The 21,286-nt window shown below is 39.9% G+C and overlaps 1 protein-coding gene across 8 annotated transcripts in view; it reads right to left on the minus strand.

The window, feature by feature from the left end:
- LOC139449547 (titin-like) overlaps positions 1 to 21,286 on the minus strand; it is a 72,541-nt gene that overhangs the window by 35,098 nt on the left and 16,157 nt on the right. The window contains exon 1 of one of the 8 annotated variants that reach the window (XM_071230997.1): positions 15,140 to 15,158. The exons of 4 other annotated variants lie outside the window; for them this stretch is intronic. The gene's annotated coding sequence lies outside the window, so the exon portion shown is untranslated. Of the gene's footprint in view, positions 1 to 3,541; positions 3,654 to 3,802; positions 3,822 to 4,376; positions 4,455 to 15,139; positions 15,159 to 21,286 lie in introns of those variants that run through there. 3 more of the 8 variants (XM_071230996.1, XM_071230998.1, XM_071230993.1) reach the window with 3 other exon arrangements.

A 21,286-nucleotide genomic window follows, 5' to 3' on the forward strand; every position in this document is an offset into this window, starting at 1 on the left:
AGGCTACCCGACCGCCCCAAAAAAGCCTTAAATATAAAAAATAGGAAACAAGACGTATAGTTCACGAATAATATAACCCAGCTCCATTATTAAGGGGTAGCATAATGAACTGTCTGCTCTAAATAAGTGATGAACAACTTGCCTTACTATTATTCAGCAACATATGTATACTCAGCGGCATTATTGAAGGGTCACCTACATATGTAGCTTGTCAAACATGAACATGTGCCAACAGGTCGGAGTATGTTGTTAATGTGATTAACAGTTGAAGAACATACCTATGTTACACTGACTGGATGGGGTTTTTTTAACTGGAAAAAAATATTAAAAACAAAGAAAAGTGCAATGTTTAAGGCGATGAAAAAACTATCCTAAAACACATGCCTGAATGCAACAAGTGCTTTAGCCCATGCACGTGCAGTGCATGACAGGTAACAGTCAATGCAGGAATATAATGGTTCCGTCCAGATGCAAATGAACTGCACTCTTGAGAAGTTGAAAACGCAACGTTTTATCCTTTATTGTCTGCATGACTCTTTCCCTCAACAACTTTGCAGTAAACAAGGTGGCCTTGTGACAATGTCTTTCTCTTAATTGACGGGTAAATCAATATGCTGATAGTACTGTGACAAAACAATGTCCTTCACCTACAATAGACATGACTGACTTAAAAACTACCGCACATTAACTGATCACCTGTTCAGTCAGTTCTGGCTGTCATGGCCAAGAGTGGTAACATATGAGACAATATTTATAATTTCTCCTTCGCTTAATGTTAAGCGATATGTCACACATTGGGCCTACTGTGTCTCCTTAGGTGAGGTGACACAGCAGTCAATGGGTAACAGATAGAATGAGATGGCAAAGTGACTGTTAATGTTCAAGTGAGTGAGTTGGGTTTAATGCCGCTTTTAAACAGTATTCCAGTTATATCGCGGCGTGTCAGCTTAATGTGGGAGGAAAGCCTGAAGTGATGCAGGTCTCAGACGTTTACCACTTTGGTGAAACCCACGAGCACGGGTATGGTGCTGACAAACCTAGAAACATAATCGGGGCGAACCAGGATTCGAACTCACAATCATAGGTTTCTGGCGTGCCCAATGGACGCAACTCTGCACAGCGAATCGCGGCACCTTAGATGACTGGGCCACACGTGCCTCCGTTAGCGTTCAAGAACCTCACAGACAGTTTGTGTTGTATCGCCACTGGGGGCTGAGAATGATAATCCCACACTGATCCATTGACCAGATAATAATGTAGAGCTTAAAACATGCTTTAGTTGTGGATTAGGAGAATTATGAACATGCACGTTGTTGTGTGGGGAAAGAAACCTGGTGCCTGGTCAAATGGCCAGTTAGTTAGTGAGTGAGTGAGTTGTGTTTAATGCCACTTTTAACAGTATTCCAGTTATATCACAGCGTGTCAGCTTAATGAGGTCCTTGACGGTATGGTGCTGACAAACCTAGAAACATAATTGGTATGAACCAGGATTAGAACCTACAATCATAGGTTTCTGGCGTGCCTGAGGGACGCAACTCTGTAGAGCGAATTGTGGCGCCTTAGACGACTGGGCCACCTGTGCCCCCTGACCATAAATGTCCATTAGGACATTGGAAGAGTACTACTATGTGGACATGGGCGTGGGGCAGCCCCCTCAGCTGACAATAACTCACCTAAATGCCGTCAGTATACTCAACAAATTTCCCACAATTACAGGCAATAATCTCATAGCGAGGTGAATTTACCTATAAAATCATATCTCATGATGCTTGACATAATTAGGAAATACAAGAAGCACAAAAGGTTTCTAAATATAACTCAGCCATGACTTCAATACAGCAAAGTCACTGATGCAATTATCTTTGTATTCACATGGTATTCTGGGGTCTCATTGCTGTGAAGTACATAATTGTAGGTTTACAACAGGGAGTGTTCTCTGTTCTGTGGCAATACAATACAACCTAATTTAAAAATAAACTTTAGATAAGCATTTAACAAAAAAGAACACAACCCTGTCCGTAATGATATGAAATCTCTGCTAAAAGCATAATCCATTGTATGATTCTGACTATATCATGAGCAGGTGTTTATCAATCACTAGTAAATAGTGATGATACCTGGTGTTCACAAAAAGGTGAGCTAACCTCCAAATCCGTGGCACAAACACATGCAAAGACAAGTCAGTGACGGGAGGCACGGGTGGCCCAGTCGTCTAAGGTGCCGCGATTCGCTGTGCAGAGTTGCGTCCCTTGGGTACACCAGAAACCTATGATGGTGGGTTCGAATCCCGGTTCGCCCCGATTATGTTTCTTGGTTTGTCAGCACCATACCCGTGCTCGTGGGTTTCACCGAAGTGGTAAACGTCTTCGACCTGAATCACTTCGGGCTTTCCTCCCACATTAAGCTGACACGCCGTGATATAACTGTAATAGTGTTAAAAGCGGCGTTAAACCCAACTCACTCACTCACTCACAAGTCAGTGACATGCAGTGATAGTGACTTCTAATAATTGTATTGCTGATTGATCTGAAGGAAAATTTACCATACTGTACATCTCTGGCCAAATGTATACAGCTCTGCTTCATTTAAACTTCAAAAACACATCTATCTTATCTGAGTGTTATTTAAGAAATAAACAACAAGTGGGAGTTATTTATCATACAATAAACTACCACACGGAGTATCAACCTTGAGAGGTGCATTGTTTTATTGTACGATAAACAATTACCATGACCATAGTTTATTTCTTATATGAGATATCAACATTTTGTACAGTTTTTTTAAGGATGATAATAAATTGTACAAGATTTTAAAACATTTACCCATATTTGAATAATGATTACTCTCTAATTACAACCTTAACTCTGCAATGTCGGACAGCTCCATTTTCTGTAAAGGGGTGTTAAGTTTGGTATTCTCACAATTTTCACATCGATTATCTGCACATTAGAAATAGGGGGCTCTTATTAGAATATCATTTTGGTGAAAAAAACAGAGTTGAAAGATACATTTCGTTGTTTATGCTGACAGCCTGAAATGTTTACATAAGACAGATATATTTTTCCAGGATTTAATTGCCCATAATTAAGGGTGATATAACACTCGAGTGCATATTACACACAAATAAATAAGTCTTGTGTACATTGATCCATCAGAAGGGGTGCTAATTGGGATTGTTCACTAACCAATATATTAGCAAATATCGCCGTGGGCGCTTTTAGAGCAGGGTGCTTCTTACGTTGAATACAGTATTTATTTCGTATAAAGTTGCTTCGGTAAGTTTTGAATAGAAAAGAGGGAGATAAATCTGTTAAATACAGTGCCAGCAACACTGTAGCTCACCTGGACAGGTAAAAAAGTCAACAGAGACAGATGCTCATAAGAAATACCTGTCACCATTGATATCAAACATTTTCTCCATAAATATTGAAGACACTAAAATCCAAAGATTGGAACAAAATATGATGCTATCATTGGAAGAAACATGGCAAACTTCAGCTTCCTCATTCTGTAAGTTTAAGAGGAGAAAATGTCAACTTACCTGTAAAGTAACCAGTACACGGAGTTGAGTGTAATACTAACATATTAATTCTACAGCAGGGTTGAGAACATATCCCCTAACTGATCTCAGTAAAACAGTAGAGAAGTCAGGCTGTCACGTCCAACGCTGGAAGTGTTTTAACGACTCTCGAGTAGCTGTTGCTGCTACTCCTGTAGAGTAGCTGTTGCTGCTACTCCTGTATATTCCTTGTGCCCACACAACACTTGATCCAGTCAGCATAGAACTAGGCTTTATACTTACTTCAAGACACTCCAAATTAGAGTGAATCAAGCCAGCGGTGGTTCAGGAAGTACTTCACAGAGCTGGGTTAGTTTCTGTTTCGCTAGTGTGTCTCCTTTTTGTTCATATTAATATTTGTGGGAAGGTCACAATTGTACATACCTCTAAGGTTGAATGGGAACAGTCTCATCACTATTAATTATAACAAACTAAATTATGAAATTTGTAACCCGTATAATAATTCAACACTGTTGCACAGACAATCATCATCAGAATCATAGTCATCATTGTGTATGACATGAAGATTTTGCTTAAAATGTCATAGCTATTGTTTTAATGGTTTTTTGTTTTTTTAAATATTTATGTTTAATCTATTTGTTTCACAAAAGGAATTTACAATATAAAAAACAAATGAGTCTCAATTAACAGAAAACAAAAAATCTAATCACCATATGGTGTCTAGGAAATTTTCAAACAATTTATTTTTATTTTTTTAAGCATAGATCATTTTTCACCAGGACAGTTTACATTTTAAATAAAAGATAAAATAAGCATTGAGATATACGCATAAATTAATATGATCAATATTGCTCACATCCTGAATTACAAATGGACTTGTGTCTGTTAATATATCCTGATTCTTCTCAGTGTCTATACAGAATGTCACAACGACCTATCAAGCCCTTCCGCCCCCTCATGTATCCCCTTCCCCCCCTCCTGTATCCCCTTCCCCCTCCTGTATCCCCTTCCCCCCTCCTGTCAGTCACTGTGTTGTCAACACACCAGCTCCCCTGTCCTGAAGCACAAGATCTGTGTACATGTCCATATCTACACTTCCCACCCTGCCTCAATCTGTGAGTGAGCACACTGTCAGCCTTCACACCCTTGGCCCTACACTGTATACAGGACAAGCGATACAGTCCACCACTCTCTCAACACAGCACAGTTAGGATCACAGCTTGACATAGTTCACGTGGAAAGTTGATAAAGCACCTTGTCGGAGAACCAACACATGGGAGGAGGCTGTCTGGGAGGAAGAGACGGGCAACAATTACAGCAGCACATGAATACTTGATTTTCCACAAATATATTTCTTCCGATTATCCTGAAATTCAATATGCTTCAGAGTTGCCACATTTAAACCAAGATGAAGAAATGCCGTAAATTTAAAAAATGGTTGTTGAAATGTATACTGTTCATGTCTGCACAATGCGTTTTCCTTTTCAGACATGATTCTGCTCTAGATTTTTCCAAAGTAAATAAAGTATACTCAACAACAACGGAAACACAAATACCATACATGTTGCTAATATATGAAGAATGACTCATATTCAAGAGACATTAGATTGGTTTGATGCACAAACAAGCATACTGTTACGTTGTGTGAACCGATGCTCCTGAGCGCATTACATGTGACGTCATAAATCCATGACTTGAGGTGCACCATTTTTCTTGTGGAGGATTAGCGTGTAAAGTTTGGAAATCACGTGCAGCATATTGTGATAAGGATAAATACACTCTGTGGTAACACTTGAGTGATTGTTAGTTTTGTCATTGAGTGATACACTTTGGGACATCTCTTCCTAACTTCTCGATTTGTTTCTATGGTTCGTGTTTCTTTTGGCAGTGAGTATATTTTTCATGTGTATGTGTACTTTTTCCCCAGATCCTTTTGTTTTAATCTTTGTGAGAACTTAACTTTATATCTAGAGTCTTCTAACCTCAAATCAACTGACATAATCTGTTTAACCTTGCCCTAACTCTCAACAAACTGACAAATTAAATCTGTAAAAGCAAAACATTGAATTGGTTTGGCCTATAAAATCTTCCATGAATTCATTTCACAAAGCATTAAGTTACAACTGATAACAAATATTAAACACATTTGATTCTCTCCTTTGAAAAGAAACATTGGAACACCAGCCAAAGTTTTCAGTTGAAACTCATGAATTTTATTTTTATATTCAAACTTTTATCTGACTTCACCAAATCCCACCATTCCTTTCAGAAATCATAGAAAAACAAATGTCTGGGAATAATTAGAAACAGATGGCAGTTTTTCTTCAAAAGAAAATAATGAGCGACTATGAATTTCTTAATGCTTGTAAATGATACTTCTCCATTAAAACCAAACTGGAACACATTTTTTCATAGGGGAATAAAATCTGAGTTATTATATGTCTACAGAAAGAATATACAGTTCCCATTCCAAAACAACATTTTAAAAAACCAGAAGTCATAATAAAGAAACTACTGCTTGAAATCTACACTTTTACATGATTTCCCTGCCCCCAAAAACTACCTCATTAACCAGTGCAAGTGGTGATCCTATTTCTCAAAGGATCTAAAGAATTATAATCAGCAGAATCAGACTGTTAGAGATGGCAAAAACTCCTGTTAGGCAGTTAATTGATACGCTGAAGCTATACATTTGTGAAAAGACACACATTCTCTGAAAAACATGTGTAAATCTATGATTAACCTGACACAAATACCTCAATAAAACTCTATCCAGCACTTTTATTTATGCGCAATTGTTCATCATGTTGAGTTTTCAACTTGCTCTAGAGTTCAAATATACCAAAACATTCAAAGATGGCTTGTTTTTGTATGAAGGCATGTGCAGCAGTTGTGGCCAGACATCAATGGCCGGGACATGAGTGAATGTTGTTGTATGACACTGTCAGCAATACTCCAGCTGTGTCACGGCAGGCTGGAGTTAATCAAGCCAGGTAAAACAGTGATCGACTGCATGAGTGAGTGATTGAGTATGGTAGCTTTTAGCAATATTTCAGCAATATCCTGGCAGTGGACACCAGAAATGGGCTTCACACATTGTACCCATGTTGTGAATTGAACCCGGGTCATCGGCGTGACGAGCGAACACTTTAACCACTTGGCTACCCAACCGCCCTTTGACTATATGAGCAATGGTCCACTGGGGTGCATTGACACACAACCACTCAGGTTGTAACCATCTAACCTCATCGGTCAGGTCTTCATGTGAGATGAAATACAGTTTAACATTCAAGATAACTTATATAGCAACATATGTGTTTGTGAGTGCATGTGTGTGTTAGGGCATGTGTATTGGTCCAGACTAATGCCAGTTTTCTAGTGCTAGCCCACTGAGATACCATGCCACAGTTTTATCATGGACACCCTACTGGACACATCATACTGACTCTTAGACAACCAGTTCTTCTTTTATCCCCAAACTGACAAGTACCATCTTTTAACATCTTTAGGTGTGATGAGGCTGGGGATTGAACACCAACCTTCCGTTTTCTGGGCAGATGCTCTATCCACTAGACTACAAAGATGGTCTGTGGTACTGCATGGGGTACTCTGGACGTCGCATGCCCCGGAACCCCCTGCCTCCCGTTGTTACTCTTGCACAAACATATAAGGCCACACATTTTGTATTTTTCGTTTCAAGGGCCCACCGCCCCTACTGAAATGCAGCTTGAAAATTTTTTAATTTAATTATGTATCGCGCTAGTAACATACACCCTCAATAAAAAAATTATAAATAAATTCCATGTCAACATCACTATCAGTGATTTAAGAAGCCAAGGCAGAATGATTTCAAATAAATAAATAAATATATGATTGACATTGCTATTTTTAAAAAAAAAATTCAACTGATCTTACGTGGAAAAGCTGGAGTAAACCTGTGAAACATAAAATTTAAAAAGTGTGTAAACTCAATGAAAAACTCATAACCATAACCATAATCAACACATCTCATGAATTGTCCAATTTATATCAAACCATGAGGAATAGAGCCCTTGGCCGGGGCATGACAAGCGCACGCTGTACCCACTAGGCCATCACATCTGTCCTTAATAAATCCGACATACAAAATAAGTGCCTATCATTAGCTATTTGCTAGCAGTCCTGTCATAATATATAACTCAAAAGAACTTAACTTCCTTTGCGTTTTATAACTTCTTAGTACTATATATCATTCACGTCACAGGTCGTGTCAATGTCGCTCCTTACATAAGTCATAAGATCATGATGAAAGAAACTTCACCAACTCCGCTACATCAATAAAACCTTTGATCTCCCATCAAGATGTGTACACTGTAGATGTGTCCCCATCAGGCCAACTTCCTGTTAACTCTTGCACCAACAAACATTACTACACAAATACATTTCTGTGACCAACTCCTCCATCAACAAATATATAAATAAACTCGAGTGACTAACAGCAACAGTTTGAAACATGTACAATTCTGATCATTCACATCAAGGCAGAATAGGTCCCCAGCCCCCCCTGCTAATTTCCCTGAAAGTTTTCTGGGACAGAATAGGTCCCCAGCCCCCCCTGCTAATTTCCCTGAAAGTATTCTGGCACAGAATATGTCACCAGCAACCCTAGCTAATTTCCCTGAAAGTATTCTGGGGCAGAATAGGTCCCCAGCCCCCCCTTGCTAATTTTCCTGAAAGTATTCTGGCACAGAATAGGTCCCCAGCCCCCCTTGCTAATTTCCCTGAAAGTATTCTGGCACAGAATAGGTCCTCAGCCCCCCTTGCTAATTTCCCTGAAAGTATTCTGGCACAGAATAGGTCCCCAGCCCCCTTAGCTAATTTCCCTGAAAGTATTCTGGGACAGAATAGGTCCCCAGAAACCCCTTCCAATTTCCCTGAAAGTATTCTGGGACAGAATAGGTCCCCAGCACCCGTAGCTAATTTCCCTGAAAGTATTCTGGGACAGAATAGGTCCCAAGAAACCCCTTCCAATTTCCCTGAAAGTATTCTGGGGCAGAATAGGTCCCCAGCCCCCCTTGCTAATTTCCCTGAAAGTATTCTGGGACGGAATAGGTCTTCAGAAACCCCTTCTAATTTCCCTGAAAGTATTCTGGGACAGAATAGGTTCTCAGAAACCCCTTCTAATTTCCCTGAAAGTTTTCTGGGACAGAATAGGTCCCCAGCCCCCCTAGCTAATTTCCCTGAAAGTATTCTGGGACAGAATAGGTCCCCAGCACCTTAGTTGTTTCCCTGTGGGGATTACAGGGAACAACAGGTCCCTTATACACCTTGCTCACCTCCCTGTGGGGATTCCAGGGCAAAGACCTCTCAAGTGCCGTTTGCTTGTCCCCTGTAGGGATCCCAGGGCAGAACAGGTCCTAAGTGCCCCTTGCTCATTTTCCTAGGCAGGTTCCAGGGCAAAACAGGTCCCAAGAATGCCTTGATTGATTTCCTGTTGCAATCCCAGGTCAGAATAGGTGCCAAGCGCCCCTTGCTGGTCCCCCTGTGGGTATTCCAGGACAGGCTAGGTCTCAAATACCCCTTGCTTGCCTCCCTGTGGGAATTACTTTGAAGAATAGGTACCAAGTGCCCCTCTCTCGTCTCCTGTTGGGGTTTTCAGGACAGACTAGGGCCCAAGAATGCCTTACTGGTCTCCTTGTATGGAATCCAGGGCAGAATAGGGCCCAAGAATGCCTTACTGGTCTCCTTGTATGGAATCCAGGGCAGAATAGGGCCCAAGAATGCCTTACTGGTCTCCTTGTATGGAATCCAGGGCAGAATAGGGCCCAAGAATGCCTTATTGGTCTTCTTGTATGGAATCCAGGGCAGACTAGGGCCCAAGAATGCCTTACTGGTCTCATTGTATGGAATCCAGGGCAGAATAGAGCCTTATTACCCCTTGTTGGTCTGAAGAGCCAAATGTAATTGGATATTCATTCCACCTGGTGATTCTTTCCAGAAGAAAGTAAAATCCTAAGTAATAACGTCTATTGGTGATGTTTGCCAATGATATTATTTCCACCGCCAGTGTGGAATGTTGGAATATTTTCCCATATGAGTATTCTTTCCTCCATAAACCTTTTGACCCGGCACCTACATTGACACAGGCTCAAATGAGGATCATGGGGTTTTGGTGTGTGACTGCGTGTAGCATTGTTAATGTTATCAACCACTGGTTTGCCTGGTCCAGATGTCATTGTGTACAGGATGCCATGAATATTGATGATGTGCCACAAAACAAATATTCACTGTTCAACAAACCTCAGCAAACAAACTGTACATCATGATGATAACATTCCCATGACAACAACAAATCACAAATCAGAAACCTCCATTACATCCCTGTGAGACACACAAGACGTCACATCACAGACATATCTGCAAACATGCAACACTAATCTCCCTGCCACAATGCCCATTAGCAAGCAAGTCAATGATAAGTTGTCACAGCATCAGAAAACTTCAACTAACTTGAAAACAAACCGTACCATGTGTTAAGCCATGATAAATCCACCGCCTCAATACACCCAGTGTCTGATGTCCTGCCCTGCCCAGCCACTTCCACTTGTGACCCTGTTTGCTAACATCAGTTGCTGACTGCAAACACCACAGGGAACATGTGAAACACAGACATTGTTTAGACTGCCGTGTTATCTCAATGTACATCTTCAACAGCAGGAGGACACAACACAACACAGGACCTTCCTGTTGCAGTCTGTCAGTGCACCTTTCCTCCACTGAGCAGCCTGGATGGCAGGCTTATGCCGACCTGCGATAACTACGGTCTCAAAGGCGAGGTTCTTGGAAACATTTCCACTGAGATTGTTACCATTTGTTCTGTCCCAAGAGATATGTGTGTCATTCATACATTCTTTGTTCTGTCCCAAGAGATATGTGTGTCATTCATACATTCATACTGAACTGGAGCAAAACATGCAAGGTTTAGTTCAACAATCATTGTCACTATTATGTTGCCACTATTATAGTGATGCAAAAGATATAGAAGAGCACCAAATGTCAAGCTTTCTGTTGTCCTCAATACTTGAAACAATCTCTTCGCGACTGCCCCAAAAATGATTGGCCACACATGCATTGAATACTATAATTAAGGCAACTCTGCATATCTTACCCATTATTGAACAATGATTACTTCAAAATACTGACAATGGTTGAGAAATCAGTACCTTTCTATCACCATAAGCTCAATCCTGCTCTGATGCAGTCTTAAAATCAACCGTGTCAATCAGAAGGGGTTACTGTGATTTGAAACCTCTGATTGAATAATCAGAGTTGATTATTTCCAGCTTCATGGTACACTGTAACCATTGTCAACTGAACAACAATAGCTTTTACAATACAACAGTCACTGATGTCAGAACTTACTGATTATACTGCAGGCAAATCCATGTCATCTGATTGGCTGATCAAACACCGTTTCCTATTAGGCTGATAAATAAGGTGGGCGGGGCTTGCATAATTGCATTGAACACGGATTTACAGTGTGTACAGAAGTGTTCACATTCACTCTGCTGAAAGCCAATCCTTACATAACTATATTCACTATGTCAGAAAAGCACTAACGTTGTCTAGATTGTAATTGAAAATGTCCACTAGACCATTGACCATACTCCTTCTGTAAGACCCACATCAAAATTGCAGAAAAACTTGGTCACCTTACTGAGTAATAACAGGCCTAGAACTAATTCAAAAATTCATAAACTAAATCTGACTTTCTTAAAAAGGATCAAATATATCTATGATTTGGGTCTTGTTAAAAAATATCTCAGGGCCCCTATGATCATATGTCTGTGTTTATGTACAGGAGTAACGACTGTTGTAGAGTCCAGGGCCCACTTGCACAAAGGGATCTCAGCGCTAAGACTATTGTAAGCCTATGTTTAAAAAGAGGTTAATATCATCTTAGAGCTAAGATCACTTTGTGCAAGTGAGCCCAGATGATTGTAAACTATCTCCTCAGTATCGTGGATTGTATGACATCAATTTAATGGTGTGATTACTGAAATAGATGTCTCCTTCAAGTCAAGGTTAGCAGTTCCTAAACAAGATTGTCAGAGTTAGTAGATGTAGATCAGAGTTAACAGATGTAGAATGAGTGAGTGAGTGAGTATGGGGGACCCCGGAAAATGGGCTCCACACATTGTACCCATGTGGGGAATCGAACCCGGGCCTTCGACATGACGAGCCAACGCTTTAAACACTAGGCTACCATACTGCCCCTAATAGATGTAGACCAGAGTTAGTAGATGTAGATCAGAGTTAGTAGATGTCGGTCAGAGTTAGTAGATGTAGATCAGAGTTAGAAGATGTAGGTCAGAGTTAGCAGATGTAGGTTAGAGTTAGTAGATGTAGATCAGAGTTAGTAGATGTAGGTTAGAGTTAGTAGATGTAGATTAGAGTTAGTAGATGTAGATCAGAGTTAGTAGATGTAGGTTAGAGTTAGTAGATGTAGGTTAGAGTTAGTAGATGTAGGTTAGAGTTAGTAGATGTAGGTTAGAGTTAGTAGATGTAGGTTAGAGTTAGTAGATGTAGATCAGAGTTAGTAGATGTAGGTTAGAGTTAGTAGATGTAGGTCAGAGTTAGTAGATGTAGATCAGAGTTAGTAGATGTAGGTTAGAGTTAGTAGATGTAGGTTAGAGTTAGTAGATGTAGGTTAGAGTTAGTAGATGTAGGTTAGAGTTAGTAGATGTAGATCAGAGTTAGTAGATGTAGATCAGAGTTAGTAGATGTAGATCAGAGTTAGTAGATGTAGGTTAGAGTTAGTAGATGTAGGTTAGAGTTAGTAGATGTAGGTTAGAGTTAGTAGATGTAGGTCAGAGTTAGTAGATGTAGATCAGTGTTAGTAGATGTAGGTTAGAGTTAGTAGATGTAGGTTAGAGTTAGTAGATGTAGATTAGAGTTAGTAGATGTAGGTTAGAGTTAGTAGATGTAGATTAGAGTTAGTAGATATAGATCAGAGTTAGTAGATGTAGGTTAGAGTTAGTAGATGTAGATTAGAGTTAGTAGATGTAGATCGGAGTTAGTAGATGTAGGTTAGAGTTAGTAGATGTAGGTTAGAGTTAGTAGATGTAGATCAGAGTTAGTAGATGTAGATCACAGAAGAGTAGTGGTAGATCGGAGTAAGTAGATGTATATTGGAGTTTGTAGATGTAGATCAGAGTTAGTAGATGTAGGTCAGAGTTAGTAGATGTAGATCAGAGTTAGTAGATGTAGATCAGAGTTAGTAGATGTAGATCAGAGTTAGTAGATGTAGGTTAGAGTTAGTAGATGTAGGTTAGAGTTAGTAGATGTAGATCAGAGTTAGTAGATGTAGATCAGAGTTAGTAGATGTAGATCAGAGTTAGTAGATGTAGGTTAGAGTTAGTAGATGTAGGTTAGAGTTAGTAGATGTAGGTTAGAGTTAGTAGATGTAGGTCAGAGTTAGTAGATGTAGATCAGAGTTAGTAGATGTAGGTTAGAGTTAGTAGATGTAGGTTAGAGTTAGTAGATGTAGCTTAGAGTTAGTAGATGTAGGTTAGAGTTAGTAGATGTAGATTAGAGTTAGTAGATGTAGATCAGAGTTAGTAGATGTAGGTTAGAGTTAGTAGATGTAGATTAGAGTTAGTAGATGTAGATCGGAGTTAGTAGATGTAGGTTAGAGTTAGTAGATGTAGATTAGAGTTAGTAGATGTAGATCAAAGTTAGTAGATGTAGGTTAGAGTTAGTAGATGTAGGTCAGAGTTAGTAGATGTAGATCAGAGTTAGTAGATGTAGATCAGAGTTAGTAGATGTAGGTTAGAGTTATTAGATGTAGATTAGAGTTAGTAGATGTAGATTAGAGTTAGTAGATGTAGGTTAGAGTTAGTAGATGTAGATCACAATGGAGTAGCGGTAGATCGGAGTAAGTAGATGTAGATTGGAGTTAGATGTAGGTCAGAGTTAGTACATGAAGATCGGAGTTAGTAGATGTAGGTCAGTGTTAGTACATGAAGATTCGAGTTGGTAGAAGAGTGAATTCTGTCACAAGAAATGGATGGCCCAGATTAAAAATAAGAGGCAACCCCACCTTTAAATCAGCAATCCAGTCAACATAGGTGTGTGCAACGAGCACCAAAGTTGGTTAAACTGACTATCTAAACCTTAACCATGGGGTGGTTTCCACTGAATACACTGTAGGTCTATGTAGGGTGACACTCCATAACAAATTCTTCCCCCCTTCAAGAATGCTTACATTTATATATCCCCCAGTAGCGATATCTTTTTGCAACATATGCACAAACTAGGTCTAACAAAAATAAATCTTGTCTCAAGTTTGGTAAAAGATCCCAGCCCTATAAACACATGCTGCTAAACTTTAAATTTTCCTCCAGAGGCTTGTACCTATGATAAACATAGGATCTCGATATGGCAACTACAACCACCTAACAAACCCAGAAAAGGATCTCCATTAGCGATCAACTTTCTTGCATTCTCTCAGAAATGAGCAGTGTTGGTTCTGAGACTTCTTTACTGAAGAATTCCCTGAAAAAAGGTATTGAAGACAAGTGGCTGTTGTCTGGTGAACATGGTTAATTACAGAGCACTCAAAACTCACACATTGTAAATCCACTTTGCAGACCCATGTTGACAGGGGGGCCTCATGAAGCTTGTATATACAATGAAAGCACAATGCATCTCAGGGGATTTTTTATTCATGGGTAAACTTGGCGCAGAACAAGACATTCCCCTTTATCAGTGACATGATTGAGAAATTAAAGTTGTCATTTGTTGCCACAGTGTGAACATGATCTTGTCCTTAGTTCACAGTCAGTAGTCCTCCCTACCATGATACCATGGCCAAGTTAATGCATAAGAACTATTTTAGGTGTCTTGTAGGGACTGTAGCTCACACAACAAATCATTTGGAATTTATTATTTTAGGCATCTATCATTGTGCTCACTAAAGCATTGTTATGACAGAAAATACACTGTTAGTAGGTGAGTGAGTGAGTGAGTGAGTGAGTGAGTGAGTGAGCGAGCGAGGTTTTATGTTGTTTTTAGCAATATAATGTTAAGGCACACTGGAAAATGGTCTTCATGCATTGTACCCATGTTGGGCATCGAACCCTGGTCTTCAGCATGACGAGCCAACGCTTCAACCACTTCCCTACCCCACTGCTCCTCATAACTGCTGAGGATGGACTACCACCCTGCAGCAATGACCAAGTTGTAAACAGAACTCTCTTTATGGGAATTGGGTAATTCCCCTTCAAGCAGGAACTGACTAACCCCCATTCCATTGTCTATACTTGATCTGTGTCCGCACAACCATAATTAAGTGACATATATCCTCATTGAATTGCTATGACTCATTTGTAACTATTTTGGCGACTATGCTTGTTGTAAGCAGCTACTAACAGGATCAGTGGTCAGGCTCGCTGACTTGGTTAATGCAAGTCATCGTATCCCAATTGCATAGATCGTTGCTCATGATGTTAATCACTGGGTTGTCTGGTCCAGACTCGATTACTTAAAGACCGCCGTCATATAGCTGGAACATTGCTGAGTGTGTCGTTAAACACCTAATAAACAAATTGTAACTATTTTCTATATATTACTACTTACGTTAACCAATGACATTTAAGATCTATATTTGTTGCCCACAAGAAGTGTGTCGCGGGTCACCGCCATCGAAACATCAACAGTGTCTCTATGGAGAGACAGATAAGGGAACACGTAGCAGTCGTGGTTTATGCTGATAGCCTGAAATGTTTACATACAACAGATATATTTTTCCAGAATTTAATTGCCCATAATTAAGGGTGCATATAACACACGAGTGCGTATTATACACAAATAAAAAAGGCTTGTGTACATTGATCAATCGGAGGGGTGTTGATTGGGATTCTTCACTAGCCAATATATTAGCAAATATCGCCGTGGGCGCTTATTAGAGCGGGGCGCTTATTACGTCGGTATGTATATCAGGGTTTTACCTTGACTTACAAAAGTGGGGTCAAGGGGACCCCAATAATTAATTCTAAGGGTCCTTACAGGCAATATGATGATCTCGTAAAGTAATGAAATGGTGTAGTGCACTGTACATTTAGATAATTACTTTAGAGTCCAGAATGAATCAATGATCATGTGGACAGCGGTCATGACTGATGTATGACCAACAGACACCCATAACTGCTCTGGATGTGCTGTCCATGCTGTAGGTACAATGAAAATTATTGTTGGACAATAGTATTAGTATTGGACATAGTATATTCTTTATCTGTGTCAAATCGAACATTTGTAAGTACTGAACTCACATTTGTGCATCACGTAAAACCCTGGTATGTACCATACACTTGTATCTATACAAAATATATGAACTCATCTTCGTCACTATCTTCGTCTTCATTGATGTGAACACAGTCAACACGCGCTGACCATGAGGCTAATAATGACAATCTGGACCCACAATGCAGCTATGTACCCACGTTCACAATATGGCTCAACGTCACAAAATTTGATAACTCTCCAAACAATGAATTCCTAGTTTGATCAAATTTGAATTCATGAGAGAAAGCAGAACCATGAAGCTATCCAGGTCGAATGCAAGTTTTTTTATCATCAGATGTTTTTTGGGTTGTTTTTTTTGGTCTTGGTTTAGACATTTTTGTTACATTTGAGATTTTAACCTTGTCCTTCAAAACGATATCTGAATATGTTGTTTCGTTTGCAGTTTTCGTTAACATGGTGTTTTCTGACATTTCTACTTATTTTCAAACTTTAAGATTTCTGCAGATCTCAAAACCTTATTTTTCTTCACCAAAAAAATAAATCACATTTTAAATATAGAAATGAAGATAACATAAAAAAGAGATCATTTTCATGATAATGGGGAACATATACAGAAGAAATGGCTTTGCAGCATCACCAGACAATGAGAGAACGAAGGATATGTGATATAAAGTTCAAAAGCAAAAATATGCAAAATATTGTAAAATATGTTTCCACACATATCACATACATTGCACATCAGTTTCACATTACTAAGCAGCAGAATATCATGATAACTGGCCACACTGATAGTTTCAACATGGCTACTATCATATAAGTTTAAAACAGAGCTGTATTTGATGACAGCACAGCTGGCATTTAGACTCCTGCCAAGTTTCAGTTTCACAGTCCTTGTTGGTTCAGACAAACAATCATGTAATTGCTCACGGCATACGGATTAGAAGACAACAAATGACAGAAACCCGAACATAAGCTGACAAAGGCTTGTTCACAATTCGCACAAGAACATACCATCTTGTTAATTCTTCTCTTTGCCATTCAATATCTATGCCTGCAACAAGCATGAAAAGAGAGGTTATTTCATGTGTCGAGTGAAATATCATGTTTCCCTTATCGAATGTTTGGGATAGGGGAAGGAGACATTTTCATGAGTCGCGGTACATTAAATCAAAATTAACTCCAACAAAAAATATTCATGAAATCTACAAGACCACTGTTGGAAGTGAAAGTAACAAAAATGGCGCTTGATTGACGATTTAAAAGAGAAATTTAATAGACGTTCAGTATTTTCAGGTTTGCAGCCATATCAGAGACATCAATGGTTTAACACAGTCTGAATCTTAAGGGAATCAAACCCAGACTTTCTGTTTGACAGACAAACACACTAACCATCAGACCACCCAGCTACAAGACCACTGTTGGAAGTGAAAGAATACACGTCAAGTAACAAAAATGGCGCCTGATTGGCGATTTAAAAGAGAAATTTAATAGACGTTCAGTATTTTCAGGTTTGCAGCCATATGAGAGACATCAATGGTTTAACACAGTCTGCATCTTAAGGGAATCAAACCCAGACTTTCTGTGTGACAGACAAACATACTAACCATCAGACCACCCAGCCTCAAAACTCACACAGCCCAAGACTGGTATCTTCAAAATTCTAAGTGTTTTGAAATGATTTGACCTGAGAAGTGGCTACAGTTCCAGAGGAATCTGAACGATGCAGCTCTCTGAAAGGCCTCCATTCTGTTGTAGTATGTATTCATGCATCATGAACGCAATGGCTGACTAGCTTCTCTGAAAGCCATTCTGTTACCTCTTGTCAAGTGCATGCAATGTGAGTAAATACAACTTTTTCCTTCACAAGATAAAATATTTGAGTTTGTCAGCATACAAGTGTCACAGGTTCAAACAACATTTTCATTCAATGAAGACATTTTTTGTCATAATGCAAAATTTAAATGCTTACTGTATATTAATACAGCAACATGTCAAGACAGCCCATCTTTGATTATCAAGTGTATTGTATTTCCATTCTATACTGATAACTAAACACCCAGGTCTTATTCACCACCCACGCTTCTTTTCAGAAGTCACTATATTCTTCTCACCTTCACCCTCTCAGCAAAGACTTTTTCCCTCAAGCCTTGAATCAACAACCAGAGTTCAGCAGAGACCTAATTTCAAAATTGCTGCATCATTGATACATTTCATCGAATCCGATTACTGTTATAAAAGCTCTTTTAGCAAGAAAAACTGTTTCCTTGGTATTGACAAGGGGGAAGGAAGCCCTCGTGCTATCCGGCATTCCCAGTTGTATTTGAGGCAGTACCCAGTACACCACGTTGAGTACTTGTGATATCAGCATCTGTCTCAATCATAGAAGAACAGTGTAATTTTATTGGCCAGTTATTTTGGATTTAAAATGAAGCTGTGTTGACGACTGGGTCCAGTGTATTTATCCTACGAAATGGAGAATGGAGAATCAGGGCGTTCCAACAACATGCCTACTCAGCGATAGAAACTAACAGTTTTAGTCACCTAGTCCTTATAATGATAACATAAGCAAAATCATTAAAAAGGGCAAATTTCTAATGGTTCTTATGATACATTGACTATTGGGCAGTTTGGCAAGGACTATAGGACTAGTGCATATTTCTATCACTGCGACCCAGGAGTCATGGTCAAGATCAATTTAAGGAAGATATTCACTCCATTTAATATCGAGCATGTATTTGAATTATTCTGGTTTCACTATGGTCACATCCCGGGCACCTCAGCACTCCACGGCATGTCTTGACAGTTGGTTAGTTTGTCTGTTGTTTGTTGTAAGTGCCACACTCTGCAATATTCCAGTGCTCTGACGGCGGTCTGTAAATAATCTAGTCTGGACCAGACAATGCAGTGATTGACATGAGCATTGATCTATACATTTGGGATACGATGACATGCATCAACCAAGTCAGCGAGTCTGACCACCCGATCCCGTTAGTCACCTCTTACGACAAGCATAGTTGCCTTTTACGGAAAGCATGGGTTGCTGGAGACCTATTCTACCGCGGATCTTCATGGGTTTGTCTTAGGGTGACTTGGTTGAATGCTTGTCTTCATGCCCTGATGGCATGGAATGTTGCTCAATACATCGACTGCTGGTTTGTTTCGATCTCTCCAACGCACCCACACACACAAGCATGCATGAACATACACACATGCGCACGCACCCACACCCACATTCACATGCACACACTTAACACATACACACATCCAGATGCGCACATACCCACATACCAAATGTGCACACACACGAATGTGCACACACACGCATGTGCACACACGTGAATGCACACAGGAATGTGACATTCAGCCCCATTTCACATCATGCAGACAACCACTGATCTGGTCCAGACTCATTCATTTACAGCTAGAACGTCACTGAGACACGTTACATGTACTCACTAAGCATGTATGGTGTACTGATCAAGAATATACGTAAAACAAGAACCTTCTGCTGCAGGACAAAATAGATAATTAAGTAACTAAAAAGATTGATTTGTTTCATCTCAGGTTATCCCTACCACCAAAACCACACATCATTTATGAAAACAAAATGGCAGAAACCAATATCAGTTTGTCATAATGTAGCTTGAATTCCCCAAAGAAGTAGTACAGAGTACCCCATGAGTCAAAACAAAAGTTCAGTGAGACAAAGTTTCTGATTTACAAATCCCTCTCAAAGCAGGGGTTCTGTCTGGGCAGCCATCTCAGTTTTGTCTTGTAATAGGTTCCGTATCATTTAGCAGAATTGTCTGTCAGCTGTCAGCAAGCGAAACCTGCAGATGTTCACACTGGTTATCAGTTCAGCTGTGAGTCACATGCCCTGCGCTATCAAGCATCATATTATCATTACCTCATCCCCTCTCCCCTCCCCCCCCCACCGGGACTATTTCCGCACCGACTGTACAGCCTCCACCCAGGAGAAGGTCACTGCCTGTCCTAACCTGGAATCATCCATGATGGGTGTTCTGTCTAATTGAATTTATCCAAGACTGTCAAGCAATTGTCCATTATAACATACAAGTGATCTTGCCCCTCTCCCAAGTTCTCAACTGCTCTAAAGTAGTATGGGGCGGTCGGGTAGCTTAGTGGTTAAAGCCTTCGCTTGTTACGCCGAAGACCCGGGTTTGATTCCCGACATGGGTACAATGAGGGAAGCCCATTTCTGGTGTCCCCCGCCATGATATTGCTGGAATATTGCTAAAAGCGGCGTAAAACCATACTCACTCACTCTAAAGTAGTACTATGGTCTATTCACTACTTACTACTCACAAGTTGATGAAAAAGTTATATGAGATAGAATGTTCTAGGTTATTGCACTTATATAGTGACATGTATCCTGCTTGTACTAGTCCAGACTAACGACCCTTTTTTAGTGCTATACAACTGAGACATCATGCCACAGTTTAACATGTATACCCGACTCAGACACACCATACGGACTCCAAGCCAATTAGTCCTTATTTTATCCCATCTACTGCCAAGTGCCAGGCAGGGAAACAACAAGTACCATCTTTTAACATTTGGCATGATGTGACTGTGGATGGAACCACTGACCTTCCGTTATTCGGGCAGATGCTCTATCCACTAGACCATGGAGGCGCTCCGACCAAAAATGAGAAAGAGTAAAACCAGTGTTTTGGGTTTTTTTTAAATAAAGCGCCGAAGTAAGTATTTGTATGTGTTTGTGTTAGGTTTGATTAAGTTTTACTGACGCCAAGTGATGTAACTGATTAATTTCAAGGATCGATCAACTGGGACCATCCCGACATCACTCGCGATCTTACTCGCTGTAGACGTGAAGGAGTTGTGTCACAGCACGTCAGCCTGTGGGAGAAAATGGTAAGTGAGACAGGTCATAAATGCTTACCTCTCTGGTGAAACCCAAAAGCATGCAGTATGTTTCTTACAGACTTTGGATCATTTCAGGGCATGGTGAACATCTTGACAGCAAACAGCAGTGCATTTGACCACCAGTGGTTTACAACATAATGTCATCAGTGATAAGAACATAACGCAGTCAGTGGTTTATAACATAAGGCAGTCAGTGGTTTATGACATAACACAGTGAGTGGTTTATATTACAACGCAGTCAGTGGTTTAAACATATCGCAGTCAGCGGTTTATAACATAACAGTCAGTGGTTTAAACATAACATAGTGAGTGGTTTATAAAGTAAAACAGTCAGTGGTTTAAACATAATGCAGTCAGCGGTTTATAACATAACAGTCAGTGGTTTAAACATAACAAAGTCAGTGGTTTATAACATAACAGTCAGTGGTTTATAACATAACACAGTGAGTGGTTTATATTACAACGCAGTCAGTGGTTTAAACATAACGCAGTCAGTGGTTTATAAGGTAATACAGTCAGTGGTTTAAACATAACACAATAAGTGGTTTATATTACAACTCACCAGTGGTTTAC

This window comes from Haliotis cracherodii, unplaced genomic scaffold, assembly GCF_022045235.1.
Source record: "Haliotis cracherodii isolate W230 unplaced genomic scaffold, xgHalCrac1.p SCAF_8, whole genome shotgun sequence".
NCBI classification, from domain to species: Eukaryota; Metazoa; Mollusca; class Gastropoda; order Lepetellida; family Haliotidae; genus Haliotis; species Haliotis cracherodii.